General features: G+C 47.4%; 1 protein-coding gene and 1 long non-coding RNA gene across 4 annotated transcripts in view; one reads left to right on the top strand and one right to left on the bottom strand.

Annotated features, from left to right (window-relative positions):
- The window catches only part of CDKL2 (cyclin dependent kinase like 2), a 135,891-nt gene extending 132,522 nt beyond the window's left edge, over positions 1–3,369 (bottom strand). The window contains exons 1-2 of one of the 3 annotated variants that reach the window (XM_073590599.1): positions 2,818–3,264; positions 1,171–1,319 (exon numbers count right to left, since the gene is read on the bottom strand). The gene's annotated coding sequence lies outside the window, so the exon portion shown is untranslated. The other 2 variants (XM_073590603.1, XM_073590595.1) reach the window with 2 other exon arrangements.
- Positions 1,431–16,002, top strand: LOC141101486 (uncharacterized). Its single transcript, XR_012234983.1, has 3 exons — positions 1,431–1,580; positions 2,643–2,758; positions 15,816–16,002. It is a non-coding gene; the product is annotated as an uncharacterized lncRNA (long non-coding RNA).
- Positions 16,003–19,511: the final 3,509 nt, after the last annotated feature.

The following is a 19,511-nucleotide window of genomic DNA, read 5'->3' as shown; positions in this document are numbered from 1 at the left end:
TTTTAGATATAAAATGACTGCTGATGGAGGAGCCGGTGACCAGACTACCAGTCCATCATCTCCTCCATTAGAAAAGAAGCTTTCCCATGCTCCATCAGCCATCATTTCATTATACAGTAAACAAGACAGGATGGTATGTAATAAAAACAGGGCTCTATAGAAACAAATATGTAAGGGACAGTACTGTACATAACAGAAGAGGGCACTGTATAATAAGGCACGGCAATAAGCATAATAAAGGAGACTATGTAATATATACATGTATGTGTGTGTGGCTATATATACTGCTCAAAATATAAAGGTAACACTATTCCACTTGCAACAGGCTGCTTGTTTTCCCTTTATTTTTTTGAGCAGTATATATATAGCTTTGTTGCCATAAGAGGAAGGGGGCCGAGACACATTTCTTGCACAGGGGTCCCAAGCTGTCAGTGTCCGCCCCTGGTATGTGGTCACAATGACAGCATTATTATTGTATGGAGAGACACAACAAAAGCATTACTATTTTAGTGGGGCACAAAAGGGAAGATAATTATTGTATGTGGGCACTATTAGGCTATGTGCACACGATGCAGATTTGCTGCGGATCCGCTGCGGATTTTTCCACGCAGAAACGCTGCAGATCCGCACTGTGATTTACAGTACAATGTAAATCAATGGAAAAAAAGCTGTGCAGATGGTGCAGAAAAATCAGTGCGGAATTGCTGCGGATTTAAAAGAAGTGCATGTCACTTCTTTTGTGCGGATCTGCAGCGTTTCTGGACCCCTCCATGACAGAAATCCGCAGTGGCAAAAACTGCAGAAAATCCACACAGAATCCGCATAAAAACAGTGGCAAATCCACGGCTGCGGATTCTGCCAGAGGATGCGGATTTTGTGCAGAAAATTCTGCACCTCTTTTCCTACGTGTGCACATAGCCTTACTGTTTAGAGGCTTATGGATTAGTGATGAGCGAACGTGCTCCGACAAGGAGTTATCCGAGCATGCTTGTGTGTTAACCAAGTGTCTTAGGCGCGCTCAGAAAATATGTTTGAGCCTTCACAGCGGGATGTCTCGCGACTGTCAGCTGTGACACAGAGATTGACTAACACTAATCTCCGCCTGTGTTGCGTGATTTGCAATGGTGTGTGAGGGGGCCAATCTCACGGTGCGTTTTGCAGTGCGCACACCTCTGTCCAGTCTTGTCTTGAAATACTGTGTCAGATCAGGAAGCTGAAGACTCCAATGGTATATGCTGAACCGGCCGGTGGCGTGCCTGGTAACCACGCGGGGGAAGGCTGAAGGAGCGTGTGACATCACAGCTGCTGGCTATGTTGTCCTGTGGAGGATAGACACTTAGCGTCAAATACCATGACAAAGAGGAAACGCAAGGTTTCTGGCCTTCACAGCACACCATAGCCAGCAGCTGTGGCGTCACATGCTCCTTCAGCATCCACCCATGTGGTTATCAGGGGTGCTGCCAGACAATTATCCCTGATTTGTAATCGCAGCATGTGATCCTGATCCAATAGTCAGATTGAACTTGGCTATACCGGTGAATAAGTCTGTGGAAGACATCGGACTGCATTCGGATGGACATGTGAGTGCAGTTTGATTTCTGTGGACTCACAGAACATGGAGACTTTTTTTTGCACAAACACAGGCATGAAAGTGAGCAAACTAATGGATGGTGTAAGATTAGACCAGACAGTCTAAAGATGCAGCAAATGTCTCATTCAGTAAATACCACTGTGATAAATCTAGCACATTTTAAGACTTTCTAGTCTACGTTTACACTGTCTAAAATTTGGATAGTTGTAACGAATTTTCCCCAAAGTGGCCTTTTAAGTCAAACTCTGTTTTATTTGCTAATTTATGCTCTTTGTGCTAAGCCAATCCAATGCTCGAATGAGGTGCAAAAAGTGTGGGATGCACATTGTATCAGAATTCTGGTGCATTTATCGCATGTAAACCTCTCCCAAAATTCCCAAAATAGCAAAGTGCATCTTTTTACAAGCAGCAGAAAATCGCACAATTTGTAATAACGGATAATAAATTTGACAGACTGGACACTTTTTCTTATGCCACCTCTTGGGTGCCACAATATATTGTGTAAAAAGTGCTGTATAGCATTAATGCATTATTATTATTATTATTATTATTATTATTTTATGGTTTTCACTTCTTCCCTCATTTTCTGGATATTTTTCCAATCTGTCATGATACAGAAGATGTCTAAACCATACAATAAATCTGCTGTATGTCGCATTTTTCCGTTTTCCTGCAATAGGTGGCAGAATTTTGAATATATCTTCCCTAATGTACAAAAATATCACTGGCGATAAACCAACCATTCTTATAACAACCCTCTTATTGGAATTTACCGTGTACAAGAAACAATGCGTCTCTTACAAGACTAAATTGCTAAATAAAGAAAAATTGGTTATTTGTTCAACAGATTTTGCTTCAATTGTTAAGAATACAATAAATTTACTCTTTACGGGTTTCGGTCTCGAGACTGTAACGATAGATGAATGTGCAATTCGGGATGATTTTGTCGGCCGGCTTCAATGTAACGATGACGTCGCTAATAATTAGATATTTATAAACTCTGAACTCGAAACTTCCTTTACAATAAGATAATTTTTCCTTTTTCCGTCAGGACAAAAGAAGCAGAATAAGCATTAGGTAGCGATAGAAATCCATACCACGCGCCCTACCCGGAGGTGAAATTGTAGAAGTGAAAGGATGACATATGCAGCAGACGGATACAAGACGGTAAAGCTTTACGCGGCATGTGAAAAGGCTTTTATGTTCTACGCATTCATGCCACCTACCTAAGATTTCTTAATAGGCATCAGTCTTCTTCATTCAGTGACAAGACAAAGGAAGGATCCATTGCTGGCAGAGGATACAACTGCAGAACTGCAGCATTCTCTACAAGTAATCCAGTGTAGGGTCAGGAGCCAGTCGGTGCCACATGTATGTGCCCAATGTGGGATGGCTACTAATCTCAATCATAGACAAGCGAAGCAATTGTTCTAGCTGAATGAGAAGCGGTGCTGGGTGTGTAATATGTGGTTAGAATGCCGAGTGTATTGGATGCCTTCTCTGATTGTCACCTCTAGTCAGCATACAATAGAAGCCATAGTAAGCAGCCGGTAGCTGGGGGAATGCCAGTCACCCTGGCAACTGCCCCCTGCAGGGAATATACAGAGGAAACACTAGTGCATTCAAGAATAGCCACGGGCAGACAGCGTCGCACTAATAACGCACACGTATATACAGGCAGCACTCACCAGCGCACCTCTAAAACCTTGTCTGGCAGCGTCAGACATGTGCTATGCAGGGGTGAGACAAGATGCCAGGCTGAAGCTGCGCCCACTCTGCACTGCACAAATACCTAAACAGGCACATCCCCTCCCAGAAGACAAAAAATGGGATGTTGCACCTTGCCACCTGCTGGCTACGCTTCACCTAAGATTTCTAAATTCTTTTTTTTTTTCTATTAAGGCTTAATCATTTGCAGCATCTGCAACAAAAAACGGGTGGCAGGGAAAATAATGCTTAAAATACGTGAGTTTTTGCGTGCTTTTTCGATGCGTTTTTTTTCACAGTGTTTGGGTAAAAAGTGCTGCAAAAACGCTGAAAGGATTGGAACACTGCAGATTTGAGAACGCTTTGATGGTTCAAATGTGCAAGGAAAAAAAAGCAGTGTGTGCATGAGATTTCACAACACTCATTCACTTTGCTGGTACTGTAAAACGATATTTTTTGCTGTATAAATGTAGCATGTGAACAAGCCCTTATTCTATAGATACAAGCCAGTCTTTGAATATCTGTACTGGTGGCACATAGGCATTTAGCGTAGAAAACCATAAAACTTAGCTTGTATGTAAAGAGTAAAACTTCAAGCACCAACATACCAAATATATGACATATCTCAAACACATGGCCCGCGGGCCGCATGTGGCCCCTGAGGCAGTCATCTGTGGCCCACGGTGCACCACATGCCTCACCCCCTGAGCCAGGGGGAAGGCGCGCATTCAGGAGTGTGCAATGGCTGCTCTGTGTGATGAGGTCACAGGAGGGGAGGAGTCAGTGGTCACACGATCAGGGGCCTCACTGTGCTGGTTGTCATGGTGCTGGACGTGGGTAAGTTTATGTGTGGGGTCAGGAGGGGTTTACAGGGTGGATGTAGCAGAGTCGTGTGTGTATAAGGTGTATTCTGCGGAGCCGTGTGTGTACGAGGTTTACGGAGCGGAGCCGTGTGTGTACGAGCTGTACGGAGCGGAGCCGTGTGTGTACGAGGTGTACGGAGCGGAGCCGTGTATGTATAAGGTGTACGGAGCGGAGCCGTGTGTGTATGAGGTGTGCTGAGTGGAGATGTGCGTGTATTTTGGCATGGGGGGCCCATTTGAAAGTTCGCACCAGGGCCCATAACTTTGTAGTTACGCCACTGCTCACGCTAGAAGAGAGGAGTGCGCTGCTCCGTAGTGGCTGTGGCCCTGTGTGATGACATCCCTCTTGCACTGTTCATGCACTGTATAATGACATCACACCAGCGCGCAGAGAACGGAGGCGTGACTTTCCCCCCATTGCTGGATTTTGCAGGTGACTGTGGATGTGCGTGTACAGTGAGATGATAGCGCCGGCTCACTTGCAGCACCGACACTATCATCCGCTGAGGTAAGCTGTACATCGCAGCTGACAACCTATTTGAACGGCCTCGATCGGTATTAGCACCGATCGCGGCTGTTTAACCCCTTAGATACCGTTATCAATTGTGACTATTAAGTTTGAAAGGAATGCGGCCTGCCAGCTTAAATTTTTTTTTATGTGCGGTCCATTAACTCTGCTGAGTTTGAGACCCCTGACATAGACATTCAAAAACTGCTCACAACAAAACAGTGCAGTAATTAAAAAATTGGGGGGATCTCACCTGTTCCTCTGGGGATCACCCTCAGAAGGCGGCATAAGAGACGGGGATCAGTAATATAGATCAGTACCCATTATCTCATGGCGTGCCCAAATGCAGGACTCCTGCCCTAACAAGGGCAGTACACAAGGATTGCCCTGCGGTAGTGAACCCCAACCATTTCCTACGCATTTCAACCTTGTCTTATAGGCCTCACCAGGGGAAATTGTAGTAGTGGGGTGAATATATAATAAAGATAGTTAAAGGTACAGTGGCATTAGTAGCTCTTCTATGGGCATGTCAAACATGTTAACGCCTAAAATGTTGCTAACATTTTCTAGGACATGTATTCTGCCTCAGCTTTGATGGGGTCTGATGACACTACCTATCAGCTGTCCCAGAGGGGCCATACCTAAGTAGCTGAAGACCGCCCATTGTGAGATGTAATAGGAGGCTTGTCCGAGTGACAAGCACTCCCATTCATCGCTTAGCACACCATATTTTTCCTGCAGATGGAGTGATCCCAGGGCGGGTTCCGCCATCAATGTATGACGCAAAAAGCGTAATTGAGGGGCATGTCACAATTAAGTTTTATGGATTCCTATGCTTTATACCACTGATCCAGAGTGGCCATATTAGCTATACCCTGGTTGCACATAGTCTCGCAGTGGATGCAATTTGTGTATTATCACGTTGTGGCAGTCCATGTTAATGGCTTGTCCCTAGCCAAAAAATAGAAGCCTGCAGCTGCCCGAGAACTGGCGCATCACGCTAGATGCGCCGATTCTGGCGCTTTACCCATCTTATCCACATTGAACTGGTGAGATGACAATCAGTGTAATATATAGGTTTGATGGCAGCTGTGATTTGTCAAAAGTCACAGCTGCCATTAAGCCCTAGGGTTAGTAATGGAGAGGTGTCAGTCACACACGCCAATTACTAACCTTGTAAGTAAAAAATCATTAAAAACATACCCAGAAAAGTGGTTTATTTCCCGAAAACATTCCCCCACAGCTCGTAATCCACATTGATGTCAGACGATGGTCCCCGACGCTGCTACATCCGGAGGCTGTGATGAGCAGTAACATTAGTAATATGACCACTCACCACGGCTGCCGGAACACACTGAGAGTAGCGTGAGAACCAGTGGTAGTGACGAGCGATGACATTAATAAAGGGGTATTCCCATCTCCAAGCTTCTATCCCATTATGTAGTAGGTGTAGTAATAATATTAGCAAATACCTCCAATTAGAAATGTAGTACAATTTTTCTGATTATCTTTGTCTCTTTTCTCATGTGCAGGCATTGCAGGACCTTAGGTATCCATGGTTACCTCCACTAACAGCTAGCTAATTAACGGTCACGATTTCAATAGTCGTAACTATGTATACCTAAGGTCCTGCAATGCCTTCACATAAGGAAAGAGTCAAAGCAAATCAGAAAAACTATACTGCATTTCTAATTGGAGGTATTTGCTAATATTAATATTACATCTACTACATATTGGGATAGATCTTGGAGATAGGAATATCCCTTTAAGTTAACCCAGGTCACTTCCGAAGGTTCTTACGGTAACCTCTGTGTGAGCCAGCAAGCTGTGACCTTAATGACGTCACTGCTCGTCACTTTTGACTAGTGCAATTCAACTTTGCGGCTAGATGATAGATGTACAACCATTTCTGATTTGAAGTCTATATTGTCACTACCACAGTCAGAGGGCCCCAACTAAATGGAAGAGACTACACATCTCTCACAGGCCAAGCCTTTATATTTCACAGATTGGAAAGAAAAATCATGGGGCTACAAGTGGGAGATGACGGCTTTTGTTGCCCAGATAGTACAGGATCTACTATACATACTGACTTCTATATGTCACTCTTTTCTGTCCTCTTGTGCACTGCATGCTTCTATAGACACAAATACTAGTTCCAGTATTACACTATAATGAGGTGAGGCAGCGCCACCAGGTGGTTGAACAGTGAATACTATATGAAATACAACATGTACAGCTCTGACAAAAACCACCACATCAAAACCTTGTCATAGGCAGCCCATTCGCCAGACCTGAACCCCATTGAAAACCTCTTGACCGCATATGGCGACTACAGTTTTTCCCTTTTTTTCCAATACCTACCCAGCTCCCAGTATCCCCCCACTCCTAAAATAACACACACTACAACTTTAAATTCTTTGGATAATTTTGGCCACAGCGGCCGATTTTATTAACGAACAATAACATTAACAATAAACATCAAAAATATTAATCATAATGCAAATAATATGAGGGGAGGGTTCTTGGAGCTAAAAGATCTGGCTATAAAACCTTTTTGGCCCAAAAACCAATGTAAAAAACTCAACCACCATGTTACCCTCAGCCGTCCAGCCCAGCTCGAGGGCACCGTAACTCCCGTTCCGGGAGACTAACCACCAGAGCTCCAGAGGTAAAAACCCCGTCCAGAGCCCATAACCAAAAAGCCAGATCCCCCATACCCTTTTAAACTGTCGGGAATATTATTTCCAACTCCTTCCCCGACCAATCACCGCCAACTCCAAGAACCCCACCCCCCGCCAACCACGAACAGCCCTGACCACCTCATGCTCGTGAGTGCCCCAAAACCACCAAGGCCCTCTCAATCCCCTCCTGGATTGCCAATGCCCACAAATCAACACCAATAGAATTTAAATGAACTCCATCGTCCAGCCAAAAATTACCGACACCTGCCTCCAACTCAAAGTACCTAATGCTAATTCCCCCATTTCTAGACACAAACCTCGACACTGCCCGATTCAATTTTACCCTAGTCCGGTTAATCCCCTTTAAAGACCTCACTTGCCTCCACCTCTTCCTAGGTACCACGTCCGACCATACAGTCACCACGTTCGGGAAAGACGTCCACAATCTTAAAAAATCGGAACGTATGTCCCTAACTAGTTCCCTCACCGGCCTGACCCCTAAATCATTACCCCCCGCGTGTATGACAATAACGTCGGGGGTTCTGTCCAGGCGTGCGGACTTGGCTAATTCCGGTAGCACCCTGCTCCACACCATACCTCGGAAACCCAACCAACGGACCAGAACCTGCTCCCTCCTAAAGCCCAATTGCCTACCATCTGGCCTCGCGTCATCCCGTAGCGCACCTCAATACACATACGAGTGTCCAAATATCCAGGCAAGAAAGGGGTCGCCACCTGAAAAAACATAACAGATTATGGAAAACACAGTTCTGGACATATAACCACCACAATTAACGTCGAACATAAAGTAAATAGCGATCCGACTGCCACCTCCCAATTCCTTTGATCGCCTCCGCCCCCAGGCCAAGACCGTCCGCTTCAGTTGCAGCCCCGATCCTAAAAGAATGGGACCCGTACCTGTCCAGGGGAAGGCCCAATTCTAACAATCCCTTCTTCAAGACCGCAATGAACTGGAAGCAAGACAAATAGGTGCCATCCGCATGGCACAACAGAGGACCCGCCCTACCTGCCCACACATCCCAATATGATTTCAAACAACTGCGTGGGCACATTACTGCCCCTTCGACTCGGCCCAAAGCTACTCGTCTGCCCTTACCCAATTGATCAGTTTTTGAACGCCGAATCCAAAAAACAATGCCCCCCGACCAAAATTCCACATCTTCTGCCAACACCCCACCGGCTGAAACCTTGCTGCCTGACACCACCTCACTAATGCGCATTGCTCCAAAAAAGGCCAAAGAAAAAGCCAACCTAAAAAGCGCCAATTCAAATCCAGAAGTACAAATACCCTCCAGGACTCTGCCTAAACTTTCTAACATACTAAACGAAATAGGCCTTCTCTTGTCACAAGCTTTTTTACCCCTGTGAAACCCCCTCAAAGCCTGTCTTATCAAAAAAGTTTTGGTCACATCCGTCATTCCCTGTAATTTAAAACCAAAAGCCAAACCCGCTACAAACTTGTTTACCTTAGCAGCGGACCAACCGCTGTCGGCCGCCCTCCCAATTAAAAACAATACCGCTAAAACCCTATCCTCCTCGCTACTAACCCCGCCCCATTCCGCCATCCAACTCTGCCATACTCGCCACGAAGATTCGTAGGCTGACCATGTCTGATGCGATAACGATTCCTGAATCAGTCGTCCCGCTATTCCATAATCACCTTCCACAGATGAGAAGGGCATTCCACGCCCGTGGCATCCGCTCCTGGCGCCAGCTCTCGAAAACGCCCCCACTGAAAACGAGACAAAGAGTCTGCTATTGAATTCGTAACACCGGGCACATGCACTGCGGAAATCCCTGCATTCAACTCCAAACAACGAAGCACCAAAACCCTAACCAACCTGATCACAGGGGGAGAAGAGGCAGTCAAACTGTTAATCACCGCCACTACACTTGCGTTGTCGCAATGAAAACGCACTCTCCGATTCGCGAACATGGGAACCCACACGAAAACAGCTACCACAATAGGAAACAGTTCCAACAACGCCAAGGTTTTTGTAAGGCCCAACAACTTCCATGCCGGAGGCCACCGCCCCACGCTCCACTTTCCCTTGCAGTAGGCGCCGTAACCAAAGCCGCCCGCTGCATCCGTATAAGTCTCAAAATCAAAATTGCTCAAAGTCTCCTCCTGCATCAACGACCGACCGTTGTAATTCCGCAAAAAATGCTGCCAAACCATCAAATCCTCCCTATGCTCCTTATTCAAACAAACATAATGGTGCGGAGCCTTCACTCCCGCCGTCGCACCAGCCAGGCGACGAGAAAAAATGCGACCCATAGGCATGATCCTACAGGCAAAGTTCAATCTCCCCAATAAAGATTGCAACTCCTTCAGGGTCACTTTTCGCAACTTCGCAATCCTATCAACCTCCTGTTTCAACAACGACAACTTGTCCTCTGGCAAACGACACTCCATCCTTTCCGAATCGACGATTATGCCCAAAAAACTTATAACGGTCTTAGGGCCTTCAGTCTTCTCTGATGCCAGCAGCACCCCAAAGCGCTCAGCCACCCAAACCATGGCTGCCAATGCGTTCCTACACAACGGTGAATCCGGTGGACCGATAAAAAGAAAATCATCCAGATAATGAATGATCGATTGTATGCCTGTAACATCCCTTACCACACATTCCAAAAAAGTACTAAACATCTCAAACAATGAACACGAAATCGCGCAACCCGTCGGCAAACACCTATCGAGGTAGAAACTCCCGTTCCAAAAACAACCCAACAGCGGGATACTATCTGCATGAACCGGCAGTAACCGAACCGCGGACTCAATGTCTGTCTTTGCCAACAGAGCCCCAGAACCATACCGATGCACCCAAAGCACCGCCGTATCAAAGGAGGTATACTCCACGGAACACAACTCTCTATCAATACCGTCATTAACTGACAAACCTTTTGGGTATGACAAATGCTGAATCAAACGAAACTTGTTTGGCTCCTTCTTCGGAACTACCCCGAAAGGGGAAACAACTACACCCGCTACCGGAGCCGTGGGGAACGGACCAGCCATCCTACCCAATTCCACTTCTTTTTTTAACTTTGCATCCACCACCTCCGCATGCATCATTGCCGAACGCAAATTTTTGAACGAAACAGGAACCACGTGGCCAGGAGGTGGAATCTTGATGCCCTCAACAAAACCGTTCAAAATAACACTTGCCTCCGCCCGAGCTGGGTACCTATTTAGAAAGGGGGCCATCTCTTGAACTCTCACCTGACTCTCCCCCTTGACCGGCACCCACGTTCGGCTTACCTTTTCCTTTTTTAAAACATTTTGAAGCCCCGTGCGAGCTACCATTGCAGTGTGAGTGAGCACACATGCTTGAACTTGCAGCTGTTCCCGTACTTACATTGCCCATCATTAAATTGCCAGCATGTACCCGACTTTTCTCTTCCCTGGGTTGCCTGACCACCGCTTCCGTGACCTGCTTGCTGACTGCCGCCGCCCCCGCTCCCGTGAAAGGACTGCCCATACCTCACCGCAGCCATCACCTTCAGCCACAGCCCGATATCCTTCTGATCCCACTTTATCTCTGGCCTTACCGCCTTCTTCTGTCTAAACTGCTCGTCATATCGCAGCCATGCCTGCCCCCTATAAACACAATGCGCCTCCCCAATAGCATCTAAATAACAAAACAAACCAGAACAATTGTCCGGAGACTTTTCACCTATGACACTTGCCAAAATAGCGAATGCCTGCATCCAGTTCACAAAAGTCTGTGGAATCAGTCGCCACCTCCTCTTTTCTCCTCTTCCTTTTTACTATCATCCTTCTTCCCCTTATCCAGGTTAAATTTTTCCAACGGAAGAAAGGAAAATATCTCCACGTACTCATCCCGCCAGATCTTTTCTTTCACTTCTTTCTTTAAATGGGCACCCAAAGGCCCCTCAAAACACACATAAACCTCCCCCTTAGCCCTATCGTCCAGTTTTATCTTATCACCCTTATCTGTCTCCGTCTGCACCGAGACAGATACCCCCGCCGATGCCCCCACGTCGCATTCGACCGAGCGTAGCGCCTCACCTACTGGCTGGTTGCCGGAACCGCGACCCACTAACCATGCCCCCGCCGGGGATGGAGCTGCTTCCCCAACTACCCCCCCTCCAGTCTCCTCAATATTAGTTACATATTGTCCAAAATATCCCTCAGCCCGGGCACTTCGGCCCCGGTAGGCCCACTAAGCCCCCCTGCTCCCTAGCATCTCCCATCCTACCCCCAACATCCTACAATATAGCCCCTGCGGGCGACAAACAAGACATGGAACCATACTCACATAGCTGCGCGGGTGCTGTGTCCCCGCCAGCTGGATATCCAGAATCCTGACGTCCTCCGTGATCCCGATGCGTGCTCCGCTGCTCAAGGCCCGCGCCCCTGCCCTCCTCGTCACCAGGGGGACCCAAGCTCACGAATCCCGGTGCTCTCGGGAACTCCCACCTGAGCGGGACCTGCGACGGTCCCTGGACCCGGACCAGCCTGACCGGTCCATAGCATCCTCCGGCCGACTGCCGGACATCAGCTCTTGACTGCCCGCCGCTCCCTCTGTTCTCCATGATGTGCTGGGACCAGGCAGGGCATCCTCACAGTGACCCCTCCCACCCGCCGCTCTCTCTGCCCTCCGTGCTGTACTAGGGCCAGGCAGGGAGTCCTCACACTGCTCCCTCCCGCCCGCCGTTCCCTCTGCCCTCCATGCTGTATTGGGGCCAGGCAGGGCGTCCTCACACTGCCCCCTCCTGCCCGTCGTGCTACTTTGTCTGGCTCCCCGACTGGCAGGCACCCCGGGGCGATCCTCTTCACAGGGGGCACCTGCCGCATCACCCGCTGCCGCCGTCCATCCTGGCGCCGCCCGCTGCCGTCCTCGCCGCTGTGACGGAGACCTGCCTCGGCCTGCTCCTTCTCCAATGGGCCGGCTAGGCGCCGCTGCGCCCCGCAATGCTTCGGCTCCCGCCCGCGACGTCACATCCTGTCTTGCCTGCTGGTCCTGTGCGGCTCCCGGTTCTCTGCTGCGAGCGCTGACAGGCCGGCTGGGCGGATTCCTGCCGGGACGGGCGCCGAGAGGGGAAGCAGCCCCGGGGCTTGTGCCGCCCGCAGGGTCCCTGGAGGGGCTCCGCAGCCGACTCCTGCTGCGCGCTGTCACCTCCGGTGACAGCCTTTCAGGGGGCCGGGTCCGTCTTCCACGCCGGCTGGTTCCTGGTGGATCCGCCGCCCTGAGGAGGGAGGACAGCTGTGTTTGGAGCCAACCTCCCCTCCTGGAACGGGCCGCATCTTGGAGTCTGGAAAACAGCTGCTCCACGGTCTCCATCTTCCTGAGAGCTTACAGGTGGGTCTTCTCTCCTCTGCTACTGATGATGAAGTGTGGCTTTTTCCAGCACTTTTTCCAATATCCAGGCTGCCCCCACCCTGAACCCCTCCCCTGGCCCCATCCCATCCAATCATTTCAAACCGGACATAGCAAATTTAAAACTTGCCCGCCCATTGCAGTCATGGGGGGCTTCCTTTAGGCTGTGCCCTCACCAGCCCCCTTCTGGAATGTAATCAGGAGGATGATGGACAGTTACAAGCCATCAAACAAAGAAGAACAGCCTACATTTTTGCCCCAGGAGAAGTGTGAAAGACTCCCACATGCTTTATGCATCCATTAGCCCTCTGTGTCTGTACTGTTACACACTTAACATTATGGCTGGTCCAAACAATCAGGGCAATTGTTACCATCCACCTTTCATGTCTACCTCTTTCCTCATAGACTGTAAGCTTGCGAGCAGGGCCCTCTCATTCCTCTTGGTATTTGTTATGATCTATGTGATTATTGTTATGCTATAATGTCTATTGTCCGTACAAATCCCCCCTGAAATGTAAAGTGCTGCGGAATATGTTGGCGCTATAGAAATATAATGTATTATTATTATTATTATTAAGACTGGTGGCAAGCATGCCAAGATGCATGAAAGCTGTGATTAAAAATTATGGTTATTCCACAAAATATTGATTTCTGAACTCTTCCTGAGTTACAACATTAGTATTGTTGTTTCTAAATGATTATGAACTTGTTTTCTTTGCTTTATTTGAGGTCGGAAAGCACTGTTTTGTGAAAGCACCGCAGTCACAGGTATAGCTGGGATTGCAATGGTGAAGCAGTGACCGATGTCACAGGTAGGGGTCACTGTGTAATCTCTACAGGATATGCAAGGAGGTGTACGAAGTCCATAGGTGTGCATGGCAGTCACCGGCATAGCGGTGACTGCAATGCAGACTGATAATAAAAATAAGGCTGGAGTCACACACAATGTATAAAAATACGGTCCGTTTTTCACGGACCAGAATCGCACAAATGTTTTATGAACAGTGATCCGTATGTCATCCGATTGTCATGCAAGGATGCGATTTTCTCGCATCTAAGCATCCGTGTGACAGGAGATTTTCTCGCCGGCTTGCAAAATGGACATATAATGAAGCCCAGTGACAGGTTAAAACACAAACAAAAGAATAGATATATACACATGGGATATATATATTTATATATATATATATATATATATATACACAGGGGTTGGACAAAATAATGGAAACACCTGGAAATATCAACAAAAGTTAGTTTAATATGGTGTAGGTCCAACTTTTTCGGCGATTACAGCCTCAATTATCCGAGGTATGGATTCATACAAGGTGTGAATTGTTTCCAAAGGAATTGTAGCCCATTCTTCAGTTAAAACACCCCCCAGTTCTTTGAGCGACGATGGTGGCGGAAATTGACGTCTAACTTAAATCTCTAAAATCGACCATAAATGCTCAATAATGTTGAGGTCAGAGGATTGTGGGGGCCAGATGAGATGCTCAACTTCATCAGAATGTTCCTCCTGCCATGCTTTATCTATTCTATCTGTATGAATTGGTGCATTATCATCCTGAAAGATGGCTTTCCCCTCCGGGAACAGTGCTTGAACCATAGGATGCACTTGTTCGCCCAAAATGCCTAAATAATCGCGACAGTTAATTCTTCCATGAAGGAATATCATTGGCCCTGTGGATCTCCACGAAATAGCACCCCAGATCATCACAGAACCTCCGCCATGTTTTACAGTTGGGAGAAGGCAGTCTGGATGGACTGCTTCTTTAGGCTGTCTCCAAACGTACACTCGGCCGGAGGTCGGAAATAGGGTAAACGATGATTCGTCTGAGAATATCACATATTTCCACTGCTCGAGTGACCTATTCTGGAGGTTTCTACACCACTCTAAACGCTTCGAAACATTTGTCATTGAGAGCAGCGGTTTTCTAATTGCAGCTCTTCTGTGGAATCCAGATTTGTGCAGCTCCCGACGAACATTTTTCATGGAAACTGGGTTCTGTAGGTGTTCATTGAGCTCAGCAGTGATTTTCTGAGCCGTGGTCTTGCGATCCTCTCTCACAATTCGCTTTAGAGTCCGACAGTCTCTCTCAGTCGACTTCGACTTTCGGCCGGACCTGTGCTTTGCTGCGGACGTTTTTCCTTTTCTTTCAAACGCAGTCATTACTTTGGAGACAGTACCTCTTGACACGCCAAGCATTCGGGCACTTTCTGTTACACTAGCGCCTGCCATACGAGCACCAACAATTTGGCCTCTTTGAAAATCAGAGAGGTCTGCCATTGGTATCAGGTTTTCATCAATGTTCGTACAATTCTACAAAACAAACAGTTAAATTACATACACATATCACATAACACAAATAATCAACTACAAAACATTACCATATGTCACGGTTTGCATGTTTATAACATGTTCGAAGATTATGATGCCAAAACGTTAGGTGTTTCCATTATTTTGTCCAGCCCCTGTATATATACACACATGTCATTGAGACACACATATATATATACTGTAATATATTTATATTTCATAGAGTTCTACATGACATAATAGCCGCTAAATCAATTACCGGCTTCTGTAAAATCAATACAAACCCTTCTCCACCGGACACACGATCTCCCAAGCCGGTACAGGAATCCAGCGCTGGGGAAGCCATGTGGGTCTGCTGTTAAAGAGAAGGAATATTCATTTGCTGCTGCTACTAGCCCAGTCTCTGCGTTGACAGGTGGGCGGGGAAGTGTTACATTCGGACCATAAGATGCACCCCACACTTTCCTCCCAAATTTGGAGGAACAAAGTGCGTCTTATGGTCCGAAAAATACGGTAAATATTTTTCTGTTTTCTCCTTATTATGTTTTATTAAGAACTAGCTGGAGAGCCCAGCGTTGCCTGGGCATAGTAACTAACTGTGGTTAATTATAACAAATTATAATGATTATATTGCACATAAAAACATTTCACATCATATATTCAACACTACAGATTTGCAACACAAATTAACTAAACGATTACCCAAGTATTGATTGTATTTTATTTTCAACTCATTCAAGAGCCTTTTGATAAACAACATTTTTGGTTTTTCCTTTCAGTGCAAAGATGAACAGATTTTTTGCAGTTCCAACTCTTGAACAGACCACGTATAGATGACCATGAGAAAAGCATGGACATTGCAAATCAATCCCTACTACTTTCAAGGACTGTCCCTGAGCATCGTTAATGGACATTGCAAATAGCAGTTGAACTGGAAACTGGAGGCAATTAAAATCAAAAAACAAATCAGATGGAATGAGTGGAATTCTTGGAATGAAAATGTCCTCTCCTTTGGCACATACTGTTTCTGAGCTGTGTATCTAACCCTCTCCTGTGTGATACTTTCTGCTGAGCTGTGTATCTAATCCTATCGTGTGTTACTGACTGCTCAGCCGTGTTTCTAAAACTATCCTGTGTGATACTGACTGCTGAGCAGTGTATCTAATCCTATCCTGTGTGATACCGTCTACTGAGCCATGTATCTAACTCTATCCTGTGTGTTACTGACTGCTCAGCCCGTGTATCTAATCCTATCCTGTGTGACTGACTGCAGAGCTGTGTATCTAATCCTATTCTGTGTGATACTGTCTGCTGAGCCGTGTATCTAATACTATTCTGTGTGATACTGACTGCTGAGCTGTGTATCTAATCCTATCCTGTGTGATACTGACTGCTGAGCTGTGTATCTAATCCTATCCTGTGTGATACTGACTGCTGAGCCATGTGTCTAATCCTCTCCTGTGTGATACTGACTGCTGAGCTGTGTATCTAATCCTGTGCTGTGTGATACTGACTGCTGAGCCATGTATCTAATCCTATCCTGTGTGATACTGACTGCTGAGCAGTGTATCTAATCCTATCCTGTGTGTGTCATGTCGGAGGCTGTTCACACCACAGCGTCCAGCAGGCAGAGGTAGTTCCACCTCCAGCCACTATAGCCTCAGTGGCGCCAGCTTGATCTTCAGGCTCTCGGGGGTTAATCCTGCTGGAGACCAGGTTGGAAGGTTAGTCACGCCCACGGTCTTTAAATAGTCATACTGGCATATGGGCGTCGCCGATTATAGCTTGTGTTTTCATACCAAGTGGTTCCGGTCTGGAGTGGAGGTGGTGCAGAGAGAGAGATTCGTATCTGGTGTCGTATGATCCGTCGTTATCCTTTCTCCTTCCCATATTTGTGTTTAGTTGTGCCCTGTTCACATTACTGTATATTCCTGTGTGTGTGCGGCGCAGTGCAGTTTAAGTTCTCTCTGTCTGTCATTATTTGTGTAGGGGCTTTGGTGGTGTGTCTCCTCACTGGGTGGAGGGTGGAGGGTTAAGTGCAGGGCTGAGCAGGAGATAAGGAAAGGTTGGAGGCTCAGGCATTTGCACCTTCAGCAAAAACCCTGAGTTGAGGGTCAGACAGGGTTTTCCCTAGTTATAGGGACATCACAGGGGCCCCGGGAATTACAGCCTTAGTTGAACTAAGCCCCCGTGACATTATAATCGGCCCACATTTTTTCAGGAGTCCATGGATCCATTAGATTCCATAACCCGCCAGTTGGCGGCGCTGTCCTTACAGGTCTCCGAGTTGAAAGGGGCAGTTCAGCAGCAGGGCCTGGTAGTAGCGAAGGTTCAAACGGCATCTGCAGGTATCGGTGCAGAGCCGAAGATCCCGCTGCCAGAACGATTTTCAGGCGATCGCAGCAAATTTGTCGTATTTCGGGAGGCCTGCAAATTATACTTCCGCATGCGGCCAATCTCCTCAGGTAATGAGGCCCAGCGAGTAGGGCTGGTGTTTTCATTACTGAGTGGTGACCCCCAAGCATGGGCGTTTTCCTTACCAGCTGACTCTGCTACATTTCATTCGGTCGATAATGTTTTTTCTGCCCTCGGGCTCATTTACGATGACCCTGACCGACTGGCTCTAGCGGAATCTAAAATCCGCGCCCTCCGCCAGGGGGAGCGCTTGGCAGAGGACTATTGTTCGGAATTTCGCCGCTGGGCTGTAGACACACAGTGGAATGACCCAGCACTGCGGAGCCAGTTTATTCATGGGGTATCTGGGAGGGTGAAACAAGCCCTCCTGATGTATGAGACTCCGGCATCATTGGAGTCTGCCATGAGTTTGGTGATACGTATTGATCGCCGTTTTCGTCAGGGGGCACAGGAGACGCTACCTCGGGGGGAAAGCAGAGGTGCAGGTGTGGTTGAAGTAGATGAGTCCCCTGAACATATGCAGATTGCTGGCATGGCACAGGTTAAGCCTCGCGCTCCAGGATTCCGGAAGCACGGAGCATGTTTCTACTGTGGTAAAAGAGGTCATTATGTTAACGTTTGCCCGGTACTACCTAAGAGGGTCACATCGGCGGAAAACTGTTAAGCTCAGAGGGTATGGAGGAGACCCAACTGAGCGTATGCATATCCTCCATGATGGTATCTCAATGTATGCTCCCTGCCAAGGTTATTATCGCGGGCAGAGAGCTACCAATATCAGTATTTGTGGATAGCGGTTCCGCCACCAATCTCAAAGATGAGTTTGCACACACCGCCGGGTTTAAGATCGAAAAACTTCCTCACCCCATACAGGTGGTGACCATTAATGCTGTTCCCCTCCCTCAAGGGGAGATTACTGAGTTTGTGGCAGAGGTGAAACTCCACATTGGGGTCCTACATTCTGAGTCGGTTACATGTAGGGTCCTCCGTAATCTCCCAGCTCAAATGGTCCTGGGTTTTCCATGGCTGTCCAGGCACAACCCGGTAATTGATTGGAAAACTCAGGACATAGTACAATGGAGTGGTTTCTGCCAAGACAATTGCTTGGCCACATGTGTGTCCGCCGTGACACCCAGCCTGCCGGAGGCTTTGCAGGATTTCGCGGATGTTTTCTCTGAGAAGGGTTGCTCAGAACTGCCTCCACATAGAGCCTATGACTGTGCGATTAGGTTAAAACCCGGGGCCAAATTACCTAAGGCCAGGATGTTTAATATTTCTGGTCCTGAGAGACAAGCTCTGAAAGACTACATCGCGGAGAGTCTGAGCAAAGGACACATCCGGCCTTTGTCCTCGCCTGTAGCCGCGGGGTTTTTCTTCATTAAGAAGAAAGATGGGGGGTTACGCCCGTGTCTGGATTTCCGAGAGTTAAACCAGATCACTATCCATGATCCCTACCCAATGCCGTTGATCCCGGATTTGTTCAACCAGGTAGCGGGGGCGAAATGGTTTTCCAAGCTGGACCTCAGGGGGGCGTATAACCTCATAAGGGTCCGTCAGGGGGATGAGTGGAAGACGGCGTTTAACACTCCTGAGGGTCATTTTGAGAGTCTGGTTATGCCGTTTGGGTTGACCACCGCGCCTGCCGTTTTCCAACATTTTATTAATGATGTATTTGCTCATGTCCTGGGGAGATTTGTGATTGTATACCTGGATGATATCCTCATTTATTCTAGCGATCGGGACACTCATTTGGAGCATGTTAGGCAGGTGTTACAGTTGCTCCGGGAGAACCAGCTCTATGCTAAGCTGGAAAAATGTTTATTTTTTGTCCAGGAGTTGCCCTTTTTGGGATATATTGTGTCCGCAGCCGGTTTTAAAATGGACACCGCTAAGGTGCAAGCGGTGCTGCAATGGGAGAGGCCGGAGAGTCTGAAAGCACTCCAGCGGTTCCTTGGGTTTGCGAATTATTATAGGAAATTTATAAAACACTTTTCGACTATCGCCAAACCGCTCACGGACATGACAAAAAAGGGTGCCGATCTGGCGAACTGGCCTGAGGTGGC

This window comes from Dendrobates tinctorius, unplaced genomic scaffold, assembly GCF_039654945.1.
Source record: "Dendrobates tinctorius isolate UK_male_01 unplaced genomic scaffold, ASM3965494v1 ptg000011l, whole genome shotgun sequence".
Classification (NCBI taxonomy): Eukaryota; Metazoa; Chordata; class Amphibia; order Anura; family Dendrobatidae; genus Dendrobates; species Dendrobates tinctorius.
This window is presented reverse-complemented; position numbering and strand designations above follow the sequence as displayed.